The following is a 19820-nucleotide window of genomic DNA, read 5'->3' as shown; positions in this document are numbered from 1 at the left end:
AAGTTGGAAATGGAGATAATCAAACAATATATCCTCTCCTGCATCCCTGAACATTCCCACGAGGGAAAGCTGCTCTCTCCTTCAAGTCAGTGAGACCTGCTTGGGGTTGCCACCTTTTTCTAAAGGAAGAGCTCCTGCAACTTAAATAGCAGTGTGTAGAAGCCGAACAGGCAAGGCCCCCCCCCCTCTGCGTGAGAGGATGTTAAATGGATGCCTATCATGGCACAATGTCCATTTCACTTCCAGGGAACGTAAGAAGGTCAGGCCAACAGCCCTTCTAGCACAGCATCCTATTCTAGCCAAATCTCCCTAGGATTCTGAATAGACTTCCTTGGCACCAGGACAGTGGGATGCCAAGAACTGGGAGTAAAAGTTCTCAGGCCTGTCCCACTGAAGTTATGATTTCATGGAGATATCTGAATCAGGGACACCTTAATGGTAGTGGCACCCGCCCTCCCACCAGATGTCAAAGAGAACAACAACTACTAGTCTTTTAGAAGACATCTGAAGGCAGCCCTGTTTCGGGAAGCTTTTAATGTTTGATGAATTACTGTATTTTAATATTTTGTTGGAAGCTGCCCAGAGTGGCTGGGGAAACTCAGCCATATGGGCGGGGTATAAATAAATTATTATTATTATTATTATTATTATTATTATTATTATTATTATGTGTGTGCATAGGGCCAGATTTAGGCTTGATGAGGCCCTCAGCTCCTGAAGGTAATGGGGCCCTTTATATGTCCAGCTGTCCTTTGTCAACAACAAATTGCTGCTTTTGTGTGTGTGGAATATATGCAATATGGTAATTGATGGACCTTATAGGTATCTAAAGCCATTTGCATATGCAGAATATAGGCACCCTATATATAGAAAGGAGCAAACCAGTGATATTTTAGGGAGCAGGCTAGCAGGCGGGGCCCATGACTTACATTGTAGGAGCCTACACAACACAACACTGTTGCTGAAGATAGGTTTTATTGTATTTGTTTTTTATCTTATATTTTGGAAATGTACATCCAGGTTGTTTTTCCTTTATTGGGGGGGGGCAAGAGAGTGGGGCCCTAAGCTAGAGCTTGTTTAGTTTATATGTAAATCCGGCACTGCAGTGTGTGAGAGAGGGGGGAGAGAGAATAGAATTGTTGAGTAAGAAGGGACCCAAGGGGGCATTTAGTCCAGCCCCTGCAATGGAGAAAAAGAAATTAAGTCCAACAGGAGTTTCCTGGGCACTGGGATGAAGCAGGAAAAGAACACCCCAGATTCAGGCATTGCACCAATATCTGAGAAAGAGAAAAAGAAGATCTTAAAAATATGATGCTCCACAAAAGTGATAAAGGATGAAGAGGCTGTCATGTCTTGCTCCTGGTGTCAGCAGCGGCTGAGAACCGAGCCAATAAAAAGTGGATAAGAGCAGTCTTGAAATATTTAAGAGGCTGCTATGATGTCAAAGGAGGCGGTTGGTGCTTCTTGCCACTCCAAGACAGGCAAGAGGCAGAGAAGATTCCCTCCCCCTCTTTCTTTTTTCCTTTCTCCTCCTGTGATGGAACTCCTATTTGGGGACTTCCCTGGCTTTTTTTCTGGCCCATGTAGGTACAGTCTGGATAGTTAGCCTTGGTGAAAACTTGACGTTTTCATCCCCAAAAAAGTTTTTGATTTGAGTTTCCATTGAAATGAGGCTGTATTTTAATCTTTTGATGTTGTATTTTAATCTTGTTTTTAAGCTGTATTTCAATCAATTTGTTTTTATATCGGGTGTTAGCCGCCCTGAGCCCGGTCTTGGCTGGGGAGGGTGGGGTATAAATAATAATTATTATTATTACGATGATGATGATGATGATGATGATGATGATGATGAACCTAGATGGCTCTAAAGGAGCCATTGGACAAATTCATGGAGGAGAAAGATATCTACAGCTACCAGCCAGGGTGGCCGTGACCTGTCTCTGCAGTTGGAGACAGTAATACTTCTGAATGCCAATTTCTGGAAACCACAGGAGGCGAGAGTGCTGCTCTCGTATTCAAACTCTGCTTGCCAATTTCCTGCAGGCGTGTGGTTGGCCACTGTGAGAAGAGGATGCCGGGCCAGATGGGTCGTTGGCCTGATCCTGCAGGCTTTGTTTACATTCAAAAGAGAAGATGAGTGGCAAAGCATTTGCAGGTACATGATTTCAGAAGGAAAGCATTCTGCAGTCCTATAATAATGATGATGATGATGATGATGATGATGATGATAATAATAATAATAATAATAATAATAATAATTTATTATTTATACCCAGCCCATCTGGCTGAGTTTCCCCAGCCACTCTGGGCAGCTCCCAATCGAGTGTTAAAAACAATACAGCATTAAATATTAAAAACTTCCCTGAACAGGGCTGCCTTCAGACGTCTTTTAAAGATAGGATAGATGCTTATTTGATAGCTCCCATTTGATGGGAGGGTGTTCCACAGGGCGGGCACCACCACCGAGAAGGCCCTCTGCCTGGTTCCCTGTAACCTCACTTCTCGCAATGAGGGAACTGCCAGAGGGCCCTCAGCCCTGGACCTCAGTGTCTGGGCAGAACAATGGGGGTGGAGATGCTCCTTTAGGTCTACTAGGCCGAGGCCATTTAGGGTTTTAAAGGTCAGCACCAACACTTTGAATTGTGCTCGGAAACGTACTGGGAGCCAATGTAGGTCTTTCAAGATCGGTGTTATGTGGTCCCGGCGGCCAGTCCCAGTCACCAGTCTAGCTGCCGCATTCTGGATTAATTGCAGTTTCCAGGTCACCTTCAAAGGTAGCCCCACGTAGAGCACATTGCAGTAGTCCAAGCAGGAGATATGATGCCCAGAACCCCTCACTTGCTCAAATCACAGATGAAATGGGTGCTTTTCCAATGTAGAGAACCTCAGAGCTGAGGGTCAGGCCCTGGCAGTCTCCTCCCCCTTTGGCACCTCACTCCACAGGGCCAGAAAGAAGCTGCTTCTGGAAGCCCCCCTTCCCAAGGCGCCAGATGTACAAGGGGGCAGTGGTCCATTATTGCTGCCTAATCCCAGCCTCTCCATCCCTGCGCTGATTAAATTACTGGGCCAGGGTGCGGATTATCAGCAAGATGAATAACCAGATGCCATGTTTTATCTGGATAAACCCACATTAGCGGGCCATGCAACACAGGATTTGACTCTGGCACCGAGTCTGGGCACATAAGGGAAAGCGCAGTCGGCATGCGAGGAGGAATGCAAGCAAGCCCTGAGTATTTATCAGAGATTGCTCAGAATTGTCAGGTTGGAAGAGACACCCAAGGGGCATCTAGTCCAGCCCCCTGCAATGCTGAGGTCGCATCTCAAGAATCCTTGGCAGATGGCCATCCAACCTCTTTTCTAAAACCTCAAAGGGGTGTCCATCAACTTCAGAGGGAATCCGCTCCACTGTCAAACAGCTCTTGCCATCAGTATCTTCTTCCTAAGGTTTGGTTGTAATCTCCTTTTTTGCAGCTTGAATACATTGGGTCTGCCCTCTGGGGCAGGAGAAAACAAGCTTTCTCCCTCCTTCATGGGACAGCCCTTCAGATATTTGAAGGTGGCGATCATGTCTCCTGTCAGTCTCCACTTTTCCAGGCTCAACATGCCCAGCTCCTTCAACCATTCCTCATCAGGCTTAGTTTCCAGCCCTTGAATCATCTCGGTCGCCCTCCTCTGAACGCACCTCTTGCCTCTGTCTGCGCACGGGAGGACCCCATCCCAAATTCTTCTACCATTTGGGGAAATGGCTAAATTTGTCCTCCTCTTCAAGTGTGCTGCTCCCAGGCTGGGGGGGGGGGGGGATATGTGGGGGTCAGTGAATCACAAACGGTGGACCATTTGTGCACAGTTTGAAATGAGAGAGAGAGAAATCAGAGCTCACGTGAGCCCAAAGCTTTCCTGCCCTGTGCCAGGTGGAGAATGTTAGGTGACCAGTTTATTAGCTGTGGTTTTCATGTCAGTTCTGATGTCCTGTCTCTTTTTAGGCTTTGTATGTATATAGGGACGCGGGTGGCGCCGTGGTCTAAACCACAGAGCCCAGGGCTTGCTGATCAGAAGGTCAGCGGTTCGAATCCCCAAAACAGGGTGAGCTCCCATTGCTCGGTCCCTGCTCCTGCCAACCTAGCAGTTTGAAAGCACGTCCAAGTGCAAGTAGATAAATAGGTACCGCTCCGGCGGGAAGGTAAAGGGCGTTTCCGTGCGCTGCTCTGGTTCACCAGAAGCGGCTTAGAACTTCCTGACAGTAAGAGCTGTTCAACAGTGGAATTTGCTGCCAAGGAGTGTGGTGGAGTCTCCTTCTTTGGAGGTCTTTAAGCAGAGGCTTGACAACCATATGTCAGGAGTGCTCTGATGGTGTTTCCTGCTTGGCAGGGGGTTGGACTCAATGGCCCTTGTGGTCTATTCCAACTCTATGATTCTATGATTCTATTCTATGATTCTATGCTGGCAACATGACCTGGCAAAACTGTCTGCGGACAAAAGCTGGCTCCCTCGGCCTATAGAGCCAGATGAGCGCCGCAACCCCACAGTCATCCACAACTGGACCTAACGGTCAGGGGTCCCTTTACCTTTACCTATGTATATATACCACCTTGAGCTCCTTGGATATTAATCACAGAACCATAGAATTGCACATTTGGAAGGGACCCTGAGGGTCATCTAGCCCGACCCCCTGAAATGCAAAGAGACGGGAATGGAATCAATAAAGTCAGAACTCGGAGTAGGAAATATTGGACTAGAACAACCAGTCAACCAATGCCCAGAAATGCCTTCATAGGTCCAGCTAGAAATTAGGAAGATCTCCTTCTTGCAAAGGGGTATGAGACCCCACCTTGATCTAGAGTGCCCCCACCTTAACGTAGGGAAGAGAATAAAGTCATATTTTGGAGCAGCTTGGTGGTGGGAGGCTCCAGGGCAGAGCAGGATCTACTCCCGGGCCCCCAGGTTCTCAGGATCCCTTTACTGAGAGTCTGTGGCATGGCATGCACCTTGCAGAGAGGAGGAGCTGACCTGCCTGGGATTTAAAGAGGGAGGGAGTCCCCATCCGCTCTGCTCCCTCCTGCTCAGTTCCAAAAGTGAGTCATAAAAAGGACTTTGGTTGTAGTTTTCCACCCTCCCCGCTTTCCCCCTTGATTCCCCCCCTCCCAAATTCACTCAGAAGCAAATGCGAGTTGTTCTCCTTGAGCAAATCTGCGCTGCAGGGTGCGATCAGGTTGCCCCCCTCCTGGCCCCTGGGTCCTCCCGGCTGGAGGCTATCAATAGCTCAAGTTTTCAGTGCTGGCAACCTCTCTTGCAACACTGCCCGGGGTGTGTGTGTGTGTGTGTGTGTGTGTGTGTGTGTGTGTGTCCTTCACAGAAGGGATCCAGGCCCAGCTCGCATTTTGAACAATGGAGATGTCTGGGGCTTATCTCCGAAGCCCACAAGGGTGAGCTGGACAAAGAGACGGGAATGGAAATGTACAAACTGGGTAATGATATGTAGCACTGCCCCATCGGCCATCCGTCAATGCCTTGCAGCCAGCCAGAGGATGCAAAGCAGCAGAGAGGAAGCCTTATTCCCTTCCAGCATGTCACTTGAAGGGCACTTGGTGGATCCAAGGAGGGGCCTCAATCCAAACGTACTCGCTTGGATGGGAGGGAGGGAGGCCCACTGAGTTTGGAGAGGGTCGTTGTGTGCCATGGAAACAGGCTTTGGGGGGCGAGTGGGGTAAAAATTCTGCAAAAAACCATTATCAATGAGGTGAGCGTCACTCTGCAGCAGTAACGCCTGACCACAAAACTGGTAAGCACCAGTTTAGGTAAAGGTAAAGGGACCCCTGACCGCTAAATCCAGTCGGGGCCGACTCTGGGGTTGCGGTGCTCATCTTGCTTTACTGGCTGAGGGAGCCGGCATACAGCTTTCGGGTCCTGTGGCCAGCATGACCAAGCCGCTTCTGGCAAACCAGAGCAATGCACAGAAACGCCGTTTACCTTCCCGCCGGAGTGGTACCTATTTATCTACTTGCACTTGGTGCTTTCGAACTGCTAGGTGGGCAGGAGCAGGGACCGAGCAATGGGAGCTCACCCCGTCGCGGGGATTCGAACCGCCAACCTTATGATCAGCAAGCCCTAGGCTCTGCAGTTTAACCCACAGCACCAGCCTAATGCTAACAGCGCAGGTGGCGCTGTCATCTAAACCCCAGAGCTTGCTGATCAGAAGGTTGGCAGTTCACAATTGTATATAATAATAATTTTAAAAATATTATATGTATTGGGAAAATTTTGGGGAAACAATATGCAGGGTGAACAATATGGAAATAAAACAAAATGGGAGTATGAGGAAAGTCCAGGGGAGCGGGGTAGGAAAATGTGGAAAACTGTTAGAGAAATATTGTTAGAGGATGTATATACAGAGAGACAAATAAAAAATAAAAGAAGAAGAAGAAGAAGAAGAAGAAGAAGAAGAAGAAGAAGAAGAAGAAGGTCGGTGGTTCGAATCCCCGCGACGGGGTGAGCTCCCATTGCTCGGTCCCTGCTCCTGCCAACCTAGCAGTTCGAAAGCACCTCTAAGTGCAAGTAGATAAATAGGTACCGCTCCGGCGGGAAGGTAAACGGCGTTTCCGTGCGCTGCTCTGGTTTGCCAGAAGCGGCTCAGTCATGCTGGCCACATGATCTGGAAAAACTGTCTGTGGAAGCGGACAAACGCCGGCCCCCTCAGCCTGTAAAGCGATTAGAGCACCGCAGAGTCATCCACGACTGGACCTAATGGTCAGGGGTCCCGTTACCTTTTTAATGCTGACTGCTAGAGCAACTCCAGATATGGAACAAGGAGGGTTCTGCATGTACAGCAAAAACAACTGGGTTGGGTAAGTGTTTTCAAGGGCTGTGGTTGCCTGGGAGATGGTGAGTTGCTGGGGGGACAAAAGGTGGTTAGCCAAAAAATACACAACCAAGATGACGTATTTTTCTTATACAGTGGTACCTCTGGATACCAACGGGATCCGTTCCGGAGACCCGTTCGCATCTAGAAGCAAACATAACCAGCGATGGCACATCTGCACACACACGCGTCGCTTTTCGTTGCTTCTGCGCATGCGCGTGACGTCATTTTGAGCATCTGTGCATGCACAAGCGGCAAAACCCGGAAGTAACGCGCTCCGTTACTTCCGGGTTGCCGCGGAGCACAACTCGAACACGCTCAACCTGAAGCACATTCAACCCGAGGTATGACTGTATCGGGTGTGGGCTAATGGAAATGCTCTCCCTCTGGACTCTGTCCAGTGATGCATTACTGAAGAAAGTCTGACTGATTGGGAGTTTGGTGTGGGTCTCTGTACTTCAACCCCCAAAGTGAATTCCCCCCCACACACACTTGAGATGAGCTTGCAAAATTAAAAATAAAATAAAATCAAGCAGAGGCCATTAGCTCACACTTGGGCACCCTCCTAAGCATATTGGTTGGGAGGGGTGTGCCTAGGCAAGCATAGAGAGAACGCCCAGGTTTTCCAGAAGACCTTAATGCTCACCTCCACCAACCGCCTGTGATAGGAATTCTGAGGTCTTTGATATATGGTAATGTTCATAAGTGTACCAACCAAGCACGTACATAGATCAGCACAGGAAGACCGACCTGGAACCATTTTGATTCCTAAGCTGACCAAATGTTTTCTCTGCAAGGTCAAAGTGGGAAACCTCCCCATTGTCTCTTTCCTCACAAACCCTGTCTTAAGGGAACATTTAAGATATGAATAGGGTGTGAGCCTGTGACCTGGCCCAGGAACTCAGTATTTATCTTTTTTTTTTTTTTTTTTTTTTTAAATAATCTTTATTAAAGTTTCAAAAGGTTACAAAAAAACAAGACAAAAACACACACAAAAATAACACAAAACACGACATAAAAAAAAAAAAAAATTCCACCTTTTAGGTCTCATTTTCAATAACTTCTTTTCATGACTTCCCCACGCCTCCCCTTATTGTATTCCAACTCCGATTGTTTATTCAAGCAAGTTTTTATCCTTAATGTCCTAATCATAATTTATTAATTTACTTAACCATAAATTATTAATGTGATTCTTTATAATAATTTTAAACCTTAATTCATTATTATCCATTAATTTAGATTATTTAGCAATTTTTAGAATATATACCTTAATCATACATAAAAAAAAGATAAAAAAAAGAGATATAAAAACAAATAATAAAATACCTTCCCTAAGATTGTCCCTAGTTCCCATCCACAGATTCCCCATTCTTATAATAATAAAGAGCATATGGATATTACAAGAATGGAACTAGGTCGGGAAATACGAGCTGACTTGCAAGAGCTTTTTTTTCTCATGGGAAAGCTGCAAGAGAGGATAGAGCAAGGCCATGTTTTGTCTACAAGTCCTACGAAACCGAAGTCAACAGAAAATATACCTACTGAGTTGGAAAGGGACTTGATGCTCAAAACACAGGCAGCTGGACAAGAAAAGAAACCAAAGACTAAGACATCAGCTGAACAGGAGGAGCAGAAAGAAGGGGTGGCTGAAAAGTTACAGAAGATAAAAGAGAGCCGGAGACCTGCCAAGAAGAATTCCAATTCGACTAAGATGAAAACTGGATTATTTGGGACATATAGACTTAAGAAACAGAGTTGGAGCTCCACCTCTAAACAAGTAGGCCTTGCTGGAAGAAATATGGCTAACATGGAGAAGGTACTTCCCCGACCTGGGGCGTTCAATATGAAAGATTTTCGAAGAAGCCGGCGGAAAGGGACTGAGAGAGATCCGAGAGCCTCGGACGTAAGGTCACCAGGCTAAAAAGATGGACTAATTGGACTTTGGTTTGGGATTGAAACCGGGAAGAGAAGGGTGGGGTTTAGAAGTCCAAAGGGGGCCTGATTTTTATTTTGCAGTGGAACTCAGTATTTATCACTACAAAAGAATGGCCAGGCTCCCCAGGCAATCCAATCAAGTAACCTGCCAGACAGGAGATAAACAAGGACAGGAGAAAACAACATTCAAATTTTTGTTTTCGACCGCCTTTTTTGTGATGTAGGTGTGATGTATCTGAGGGGTGGTCTTAGGTTACACCCCTTCTGTGATGTATGTATGACGTTTCTGGGGGTGGTCTTGATCTACAGGGTGGCAATTTCAAAAGTCTTTATAAGGCCTTGCATGCCATTTTTCTGGGTCCCTCCTCTCTCCTGTGGGTGAAGGGAGCATCCTGTTGCAACAGATCAATAAAGATCAAGCTCACTAGCTGCCTTGGTTCTCAATATTCTCTGGTTGGCCTCTGTTATCTTCTCCTACCAATAGGGAACCTATGTAAGGACTCTGTATGGGCTCTTGGATACCCCATAAGGGAAAAGGGCAATTTTTGTTTACAACACGCCTAAATCGAAGGCTTACCTGATGGGCTTGCTCCAAAATGAATTCTTGTGGAGGGTATTTTGATGGGCACCCGCCCACCTTCACTTGACAAACTCACCTTTCAGTTATTTGATTTCAATTCTCCAAGGAGCGAGGGGCAATATTCATGGCTCCGCCCTGCTTTTAACCGCACACCAACCCCATAAGGTAGGTCAGTCTGGGAGATAGCGAGCGGCCCAAGGTCAGTGCACTCCGTGGCTGGGTGGGATTTGATCCTGGGTCTCCCTGGCCTTCGTCCCACAGCCCTCTCCCCTCCTCCTCCTCCTCCAGCTCCTGGGTGCTTTGCCTGGTTGTGCTCAGTGTGGAAGGACCAAGCACTGGGTGGGTGGGTGGGTGGGTGGGTGTGGTCAGGGTTGCCCCAGGGCCTCCCTCACAGGCTTGTGGGGATTAAATGGGGAGATGGATAAAAGCATTGACACCACTGCACATTCACAGGGGGGAAAGGTGGGGTATTAATGCAATCAATCAATAAAACACACACGTCCAATAGTGGCGCAGTCTTCCCCAACAGGGTGTGTGTGTTGTGGAAGACTGCACACAGTGAACTTGTTTCAGCTGTTGGATTCAGCTCCCTCTGCTGGTCCAAAGCAGCACTAAACACACACAAACACACACCCAAAAATAAAAATACATGAATCGTGGAATTGTAGAATCTTAAAGTTGGAAGAGACCCTCAAGGAAGGTGAATATGGTTAACTGGTGATGTTACCAACTAAAGAACAATGGCAAGAAAAACTGATGGGATATGCTGAAATGGCCAAGCTAACTGAAAGACTAAGAAAATAGAGACTTTTAAAAAGATGGGAAACCATATACAGTGGTACCTCAGGTTACATACGCTTCAGGTTACAGACTCCGCTAACCCAGAAATAGTGCTTCAGGTTAAGAACTTTGCTTCAGGATGAGAACAGAAATTGTGCTCCGGCGGTGCGGCAGCAGCAGGAGGCCCCATTAGCTAAAGTGGTGCTTCAGGTTAAGAACAGTTTCAGGTTAAGAACGGCCCTCCGGAACGAATTAAGTACTTAACCCGAGGTACCACTGTACAGTCATACCTTGGGTTGAATGTGCTTCAGGTTGAGCACTTTCAGGTTGCGCTCCGCGGCAACCCGGAAGTAACGGAGCACGTTACTTTCAGGTTTCACCGCTCACGTATGCGCAGATCCTCAAAATGACGTGAGCATGCGCGGAAGCGACAAAACGCAACGCGCGCATGCGCAGACGCGCCATCGCATCTTACTTTCTATTCAGGATGCGAACGAGGCTCCGGAACGGATTCCGTTCGCATCCCGAGGTACCACTGTACTGTATGTTGTATTTACAGAAACAATGTAAAGAAATGGACTCACTAGCAGGTTTTGAGTAAACACTTACAATGGACAAAATAAATATAGAAAGTACAACCTAATGTTAGAATGATAAGAGGATAGTAACAGTTAAGGAATTTAATATTAATATTTAACAACAAAGAAAATTGTGTGTTAAATTGGGGAAATTGTGTGTTAAGAAACCAGAAGAGGAAGTTGAGCGAAGTCGGGGGGGGAGGGAAAAATTTGGGAATTCTATGTTTTGTTATTTGATGTTATTATGATAAAAATGTGAAACTTAATAAAAATTATTTACAAAAAAACCCCAACTAGTGAGGGGCTCATCCAAGAAGAGAAGACACACACACACCTGTCAAGAAAGTTTGCTGTGTCAAGCTCTGGAGTGAGTGGGAGACATTTGTATGACTCTCTCCATGGATGTGCTGGTGGTGCTGGAGTCCCCCAGGCGGACTGAGGGTTAAGGACTCCATCAACTCCTTTGTTCTTGTTTAGTCGTGTCCGACTCTTCGTGACCCCCTGGACCAGAGCATGCCAGGCACTCCTGTCTTCCACTGCCTCCCGCAGTTTGGTCAAACTCATGCTGGTAGCTTCGAGAACACTGTCCCACCATCTCGTCCTCTGTCATCCCCTTCTCCTTGTGCCCTCCATCTTTCCCAACATCAGGGTCTTTTCCAGGGAGTCTTCTCTTCTCAGGAGGTGGCCAAAGTCTTGGAGCCTCAGCTTCAGGATCTGTCCTTCCAGTGAGCACTCAGGGCTGATTTCCTTCAGAATGGAGAGGTTGGATCTTCTTGCAGTCCATGGGACTCTCCAGAGTCTCCTCCAGCACCAGAATTCAAAAGCATCAAATCCCTTAATTGTGCTGCCCTTCCCAACCACCTTGCAAGGTTGACGTTCTCTTTCAGCCTTCTTTACATGCGAGGAGGGATACCAATGCCGAGGAGACGCTGGTGAGTGCTGCAAAACGTCCCTTCCACTTTTTATAAGAACTCGATCTTTTTGCACATTATCTATTAATATTCCAGTTCCGGAACCATATTTTTCCATGTAAAACGTGCAGGGGTAAGCAAGGGAATAATAAAAGAATCTATTGAATAATTATTAAACTACAACAACACTACAAGATGGAAGAAGTAAAAAAACTAATATTGAGATCACACATGGGTGAAGGGGAGTGGGGGGTATAGGGGAATTTATAAAAGTTTCTAATATAATATTTCTAATCGAGTTGAGTTATATATAGCAAAGGAAAGTCTATAGCAATTAGGTATATTTTAATCTAGACAACTATGCAATAGGCTTATGTTACAAAATGAATATGGATTTTGAATTTGAGCTTTGTTATTCTTTTTCGGTTTTGGAATACACACACACACACACACACACACACACACACACATAGATCCTGCCCTGTGGAACTCCCTGCCCCTTGACACCCGGCATGTGCCGCGTCTGCATTTTTTGTTGGGGCCTGCTAAAAACATTAGACAAGCCTACCCAGGAACTTCGAAAGTTGGTTCAAATCTTAATCTGCTTTTACTTTATTGCTGATTTTATTTTTGAATTTTTTTTTTGCAAAGGATGGCTTCCACAGTTTTTACTGAGAATTCTATTGTTTTCTTCTATTTGTAAACTCCTTTGAGGGGTTTTTTTATAAAAAATAATCAAATGGTCTACAAATCCTATTAGTTATATAAATAAATGCAAAGTGTGGCCTAGAACTTGCCTTCGCCAGAAGCTGGATTGCAGGAAAGGCTCCTCTGTAACTATACCATCAGACGGGATCTTTCATGGAAGATCTCTACAAGGATCCCTGGGACTGGGTGTTAAGACTTCTGAGTTTTATCCATATTTTAATCTATATTAAACTGCTCCCCCCCCCCCCCGAATTGCCACTAATTAAAACAGCACTCGCATCTCTTACAGGTGGGAAGTATAGAAACTTCATTCAGGGACCTCCTTTTGAGGACGCATTGCAACTAGGCTGGGGAAACACAGCCAAGGTTTCATTTTGTTTTGGGTTGTTTTGGCGGGAGGGATCATGTCCCCAAAACACACAATGTGTGCTGGTCCCCGGGGGGTTACCGTGCGGCATGGTCCGAGTCCAGTCTGAGGTCGAGGGTGTGGTATGGATGCTGTCCGTCAAAGCTGAAGCGGGGTCCAAGACAGGGAGTCAGGTGAGGTCAGGAACTCTGGCAGAAGAGCAGGACAGGGTGCAGGCAGGAACAAGCTACCAACAACGTTGCTCCCGCAACTTGGGACTGGGGCTGGCCGGCTTTTATCTGCCCCGAGGCATAGGGCGGCCCCGGTCCACAGGTGACTTGCCTCTCCTGGCCTGGAGGCGAGCACTCCTCTTGCAGGAACTTAGTTCCCTCCGCCTCTCTGCCCTGAGCCTCTGCAGCTCAGGAGAGGCTGGAGGGTCACCGGACCCAGAGGCAACCTCCGCTTCCCCTGACGGGGCTGAGAGTGGAGCACCTGCAGGCAATGGGTCCTCCATCACCTCAGGAGCCAGAGCGGACTCAGCTGATGCCTGCACCTGAGGACCCAGCACAGGTGAGGGCCCTTCAGGCTCAAGCCCCAGCCCCGTCTCAGCCGGTCCTGGAGGCAGGCACTCCTGTGCAGGTTGGGATTCCTCAGGTTCAGCCTCTGAATCCGATTCCCAAGCCATCACACCCTGGAATGTTATGGGGCACTTTGGTGATGCTGCTACTCAAGAGACCATGTTCTTCTTGGGCTCCTGGACGGCTCCATCGCTCGCAGCTTCTGCCAGAGAGAAACTAGCCGGAGTTGCGTTGTTCAGATCTGCTGCTTTGAAGCTCTCAATAAAGAAACCAAAGCCACCAGGCCTCTAAAAATGCTGTTCTTGTTAATCAATTAAGCCTGCATAAATTTGCATAGCAACATAGGAAGCCAAGCCAGCTGCTGAGCTACCGAGATCCATATAGTCTCCAAAGATGGGCAGAAGCACCCAATGGGTTCAGACCAGGGGGGTCTTATCCAGCCTTCCTTGTAGATGCTGCTGGGGATTTCATAGACTTTTAGAGTTGGAAGGGATCCCCAGGGGTCATCTAGTCCAACCCCCAGCAGTGCCCCACCTGGGGCTGGTGGGAGTTGTAGTCCGAAACCTCTGGAGGGCATCAGGCTGGGGGAAGGCTGCAGCCAGAGAGGAGATGAGCTGGATCACCTGGGATATGGAGTCCCATAGCATGGGCACCACCACAAAGAAGGCCCCGTCCCACCAACTGCACCTTAGGCAGGGGCGTAACCAGGGGGCTGGGGGCAGCTGCCCCCAATCAAGTAAATAAATAAAAAAATACTTAATTAACTGGCCAATTAAGTTGCTCAGTTCTGCCCCACCCAACATAAATCCTGGCTATGACCAGTGCTTTTTTTCCATGTTGGAATGCAGGGGTACACATACCCCTAAGCATTTTGTGAATCTAAGTTAGGCCTCCAAGTATTTCAATATGAGTAGGAAAATGAGAGTATCCCTAAACCTTTTGTTGTTGTTGTTGTTGTTTAGAAAAAAAGCACTAGCTATGCCCATGACCTTAGGCACCAATTGACCTGTGGAAGACTGAAACCCAAAGTGGCTGGGTAAGATCGTAGAGGAGGCAGCCAAGGGATGGATATCCAGGTTCCAAACGGCTTTTAAATCAAGTAACTTGCCTAAAAAATCAACAAAGGTCCAAGATACCCTAACGTGGCCCAAAGACCTTCCAGTGTCTCATTCCCCGCAGGACTGCTGCACTGAGCCAAGGTCTATTGCGCCCGCTTGCAACTATTCCAGAGGGCAGTTTTCACATTTTATTCTATTTACTCCCTTTATACCCCACCTCTTCTCCAGGGAGCTCAAGGCGGCATGCATGGATCTCCATCACCCCATTCCATCCTGTGGGATGTGAACCACAAGAGCAGTCAAGTACAACATTCCTGGAGTGAACATGTTCACGCATGGGGAGGAATGTTTGTCCAGCCAGCAGGTCAACTTCCTGTTTCCTTCTGGGCTGGGACAGACTTCCTCTGCATGTGACTAGAGGTGGGCGTGGCCTCACCTGTGCAGGTAACGACAAAAGCACAGGGCAGGGCAGCCATCTCTCTCTCTCTCTCTTCGACTACATGCTTTGAAGAAGCAACATCTGCTTAGCCAAAGATGCCCTCTTGGCTCCAGCCAGGAGAGGACAAAGGGACTGTCTCCTTATGAGATAATTTCCAGGTGTATGTTACTTTTCTAAGCTAAGTCTGCCTTCTGGGATCCGATTGTGAACAGAATGATGTATGAGTAAACCTTTTTATACTTTTATAGAAGACTGTGTCGTGTCTTATCTTTTATGAGGGAATAAGGGGAAAATACCAGAGCAGTTATTATAGAGGCTTTTGCTGAGCAAACGCATCCGCTGTCAGTTTACAAAGGGGAAAAAACAACAATGACACAACTGTCTTCTTTCAGGAAGTAATGATAAAACATCAAACATTAAAAACTTCCCTACACAGGACTGCCTTCAGATGTCTTCTAAAAGTCAGATAGTTGCTTCTTGCCTTGACATCTGATGGGAGCGCGTTCCACATGAGGGGCAGCTGACCCCCTTCCAACGCCACAGTTCTGTGATTCAAGTGGTTTCACGGCCACCTGCCAGGGGATTCTTAGCTCTGCTTCCTGCATTGCATGAGGTCGGCCTGCGTGACCCTCACGGTTTCCTTCACACTCTACAATTCTAGGACCTCCAAAGGAAATCTCCTTCACGGGGGGTTTTTTAAGAAGAGGTTGTTGGGTGGTCAGCCATCAGGGATTCTTTCCCTGCGATTCCTGCGTTGGACTAGAGGACTTTTCCACCTCTAGAATTCCGTGGTTCTGTGGGGAGCCCCTTCTGCCTCAATCTCCTTTCTGCCAAGTCACTGCTATTCCCCACGCCCTGGAAGCCGCCAGGCGAGAGGCAGCGAGGCAAGGAAGTTGCATCCCATGACTTTAACGAGAGGCGACAGGACGTTTACCGAGTCCCTCTCAGCAGCGGCGTTTTACTCCCGATTAGCTCGGCGTGGTGCAGGCGCAGGCGGACTTCTGCCACCAGCCTCCCCTTCCCAGCCAGTGCTTCCATGTGGCAGGAAGGGGCCGGCGCCAGAACAGCTGCAGGGGCGCAGGGGCTTGCAAACTGCCAGTGCTCAGGGGATTCAGCCCAGCGGGGTGCGATGGCTTTCTCCAAAGACAGGGAGACATCATGGCCGCCTCGCCCCGGCCTTGCGCCAAGGGAGGGAGACAGCTGCTGCCAAGGCAGATCGTGGAATCCTAGAATTATAGCTGGAAGCCCCCCCATGGAACGCCCTCCCACCAGATGTCAAAGAGAGCAACAACTACCAGACTTTTAGAAGACATCTGAAGGCAGCCCTGTTTAGGGAAGCTTTTAATGTTTAACGGACCACTGTATTTCAATATTTTGTTGGAGGCCGCCAGATGGGTGGGATATAAATAATAAATAATAATAATAATAATAATTATTATTAATATCCCACCCATCCGGCTGGGTTTCCCCAGCCACTCTGGGTGGTTCCCAAACAGATTAAAAACAAATAAAACATCAAACATTCCCTAAACAGGGCTGCCTTCGGATCTTTTAAAAGTCAGATAGTTGTTTATTTTCTTCACATCTGATGGGCGGGCGTTCCACAGGGCGGGTGCCACCACCAAGAAGGCCCTCTGCCTTCTCACAGTGAAGGAACCACCAGAAGGCCCTCGGAGCTGGACCACAGTGTCCGGGTGGAACAATGGGGGTGAAGATGCTTTGGGCCTTTGAGGCCATTTAGGGCTTGAAAGGTCAGCACCAACACTTTGAATTGTGCTCGGAAACGTACTGGGAGCCAATGTAGGTCTTTCAAGACCGGTGTTATGTGGTCTCAGCGGCCGCTCCCAGTCACCAGTCTAGCTGCCGCATTCTGGATTAGTTGTAGTTTCCGGGTCACCTTCAAAGGTAGCCCCACGTAGAGCGCATTGCAGTAGTCCAAGCAGGAGATAACCAGAGCATGCACCACTCTGGCAAGACAGTCTGCGGGCAGGGAGGGTCTCTGCCTGCATACCAGATGGAGCTGGTAAACAGCTGCCCAGGACACAGAATTGACCTGCAAGCTGCTTCTTCCACAGTTGCAAAAACAGTCACTGTCAAAGTTTTGCTTTTTAAATGGATGGGAGGGAGGGAGGAAGAAAAAGGAATAAAGCAATGCAAGAGCGGAAACAGGGAGCGCTAGAGAAGGGGAGCAGAGAAGTGAGTTTCTCCTTTCCCAGCTGCGGTGGGCCAAGGCCTCGTGCTTTAGGTTTTAGGGAGCTGGGAGTTTATATATAGCACACCTTGGCCAGCGAGAACAGAACATCACCTGCCCAGGCTTTTTCAGCACGCTCAGCAACAGCGACCCAAGGCTGACCTGCCGATGCCACACTCACTCCCTGTGGCTCAGCCCTTTGTTGAAACTGTTCTTCTGGGGCTGCTCTGAGCACCTTTTTTTGGAGAGGTTTTGTTCCTGGCCCAACAGCAGGGGCTCGGCTAAAAAGGCCGGAGAGCAAGTCATGTTTCTTCAGGCCCTTGTGGTGGTGGGGTGTGTGTGTTTCCTCTCCTCTGATATCTCTGACCTTCTAACGCCGTGTTCTTCCGTGTCCCCGTTTGACCTCCAGGTGCGCACAGATGCCTCAGAGGTGGGAGCCAAGGAGAAGACTATGCACTTCCAACAATCCTCCCACCCCCTTTTCTATTTTTAAAGAGATTAATGAGCATTCTTTGGGAGAGAATGTGGGATGGAAGGGCCCCAACGAGGGAGGCTGGAGATCTGATTTCTTTGGGGGGGAGAGAAGCCTTCAAAAAAACCCAATAGCATTGCAATGCGAACGAGGCTACTCATCTCATTCCCCCAAAAGTAGTCTTTGCAACCCTGGTGCTCCCCAACTGTTTTGGACCACACTCCCGCAGACAGCACAGCCATATTGTTGTGAAGTGTGTTTTTCTTTGGTGGGGGTCAGTTTGGATGATGCTGAGAGTCCCTTCTGATTATCATGGTCCTCTACCCTGAGATTCCTGCCTTGCAACGGATTAGATTATATGACCCCAGCTCTACAGTTTGATGACTAAGGTCTCAGGCTCACCCAAAGGGTGCTGACCCTTCTGAGGCAAAGGTGCAAGCGTGGCATGGGGGTAGGAAGAAAAAATGTTTGGGGGCAGACTTGTGTGTGCTGGAGAATGCAGAGAGGCCTGGGGGGAATTAGGAGGGGAGTTTGCATAGTGCAATGAGGGATTGCAGAGTACAGAGTTCGAATCTCTGCACAGCGAGGACCACTGCAGTCTTCCCTGAGCCTTCCTATTTGCAAAGGGGGGGGGGGAGAGAAAGTGACCTACCTTTCACGTACAATGGAGTTCAAGCAGGTGAATCCCTTTGTCTTTCCAAAGCACAGAAAAGGCCTTTTCATTTACGAACCAATTTATTTAAAGCCATTTTGACCCTGTTCTTCAGCCAAAAAGGCTCCCAGAGAGGCTTACAAAATATGGTTTAGAAAAACAGCCCCTGCCCGCAGGCTCACAATCTAAAAGATGCAGCCCAGAAAGGAAGGGTCTTCACCAGGCATTATCAGCTGGCGGCTGCTGCTGCGGACTACAACTCCCATCAGCCTCAGCTCCACGTGGCCAGGCTGGCTGACGAAAGCGGCTGTCCAAAAGCAGTGGGGAGGGGGCACATGGCCAGGTGAAAAGCTGACCTGCTCTGGCGGGCAGCAGTAATCCAGCCTCTCGGGACCAGAATGGTCTCCGCTGCTCCCCATCACGGGATTCCCTTTAAGCATAGCTGTCAAGCGTCCCTTATTTGGCGGGAAACTCCCTTATCCCAGCGCTGTCCCTTATTGATGATGTCCCTTAAATTTCCCGGGTTTCAAAGGAAGCAGCTCCTCTCCCTCCCTCCCTCCCTGCCGACCAGGGAGGAGGGAGGCTCCAACTGTGTTGCTTGGCTGCGTTGCTCACCCAATAAGGAGTCTAAGAATGACTGAGGGTGGAGCTTGCATGCCTTGTGCCAATCAAATCGGCCGCGTTGCCTGGGGACTCGCCTTTGCTCAGCGCTTCCCAGCGGAGAGGGGACGGTGGTTTTCCTTGCTGCATCCCCTTTGCCGGGTTGCTGCGCTGTGGGAACCACCGCTTGAGGCTTCCTTTGGCTGCTGGCTGGGCTTTCTGCCTTTGGCTCGGAGGGGCTCAGAAGCTGAACATACCTGAGCCTGGAAAATCCCTTATTTTGGATGCTGATCCCTTATTTTCGAGGCTGCTGGTCCCTTATTTTCAAATAAGTTGACAGCTATGCCTTTAAGTGGGGTTGCTGGTGCATGGGCTCCCCCACAGAGCGACAGGGAGCCCCCTCTATGGAGGGACACTGGATGCCATCTCTGCCTCTCAACGAGCCAGGGTGAAATGAGAGCGGGAAACCTCAAGCAGGCAGCCATGTCCACCACAAACAGGCCCCTGAAGATAGCCCCCCCCCCCCCCGCCAGGCTGAAAAAAGGGCTCTGGTCTCTGTTGGGGCTGCAGACTTCATTTTGCCATTTCTTGTGGTCCTTCTGGGACGGAGCCCTCCTTGCCTGAGCTCAGTTTTCAAGGGGGGTTCCTTGGAACTGTGTGCCGATCAACACTATAAATGAAAGGGGGGGGCTGTTGTGACCTTTGGTACCTCCGTGGTCCTCCTCCCCATCTTTTAAATCTGCAACCTCAAGGCTAGACTACACCACTGCCTGCTCCAGGCCTGACGGCCTTTGAAGGTGCAACGCAAAGGGAACTGCCTTTTTTTAATAAAAAAAAAGTATTATCTGCCGTCCTGGGCTCCTTGAGGAGGAAGGGAGGATATAAATTTAATAATAATAATAATAATAATAATAATAATAATAATAATAGCAGAGAGGTTCCGAATGGCCCATCCAGCCCAGGCTCCTGTTCCCACAGTGGCCAACCAGGTGCCTTGATGGGAGACCCCCCAAGCAGAATTCGAACACGAGATCAATACTCTCCCCTCCTGTGGTTTCCAGCAACTGGGATTCAGAAGCACGGCTGCCTCTAGCTGTGGAAGCAGAGCAGAGCCAGGCCTGTGTGTGTGTGTGTGT

The 19820-nt window shown here is 48.5% G+C and overlaps 1 protein-coding gene across 1 annotated transcript in view; it reads left to right on the top strand.

Annotated features, from left to right (window-relative positions):
- The window catches only part of LOC308478152 (uncharacterized protein), a 342007-nt gene that overhangs the window by 225017 nt on the left and 97170 nt on the right, over positions 1-19820 (top strand). The gene's annotated exons all lie outside the window — the stretch shown is intronic.

Source organism: Podarcis pityusensis (genome assembly GCF_964106645.2).
Source record: "Podarcis pityusensis genome assembly, chromosome: 5".
NCBI lineage: Eukaryota > Metazoa > Chordata > Lepidosauria > Squamata > Lacertidae > Podarcis > Podarcis pityusensis.
The sequence above is the reverse complement of the archived record's forward strand: the minus strand, read 5'-3'. Positions and strand labels throughout refer to the sequence as shown.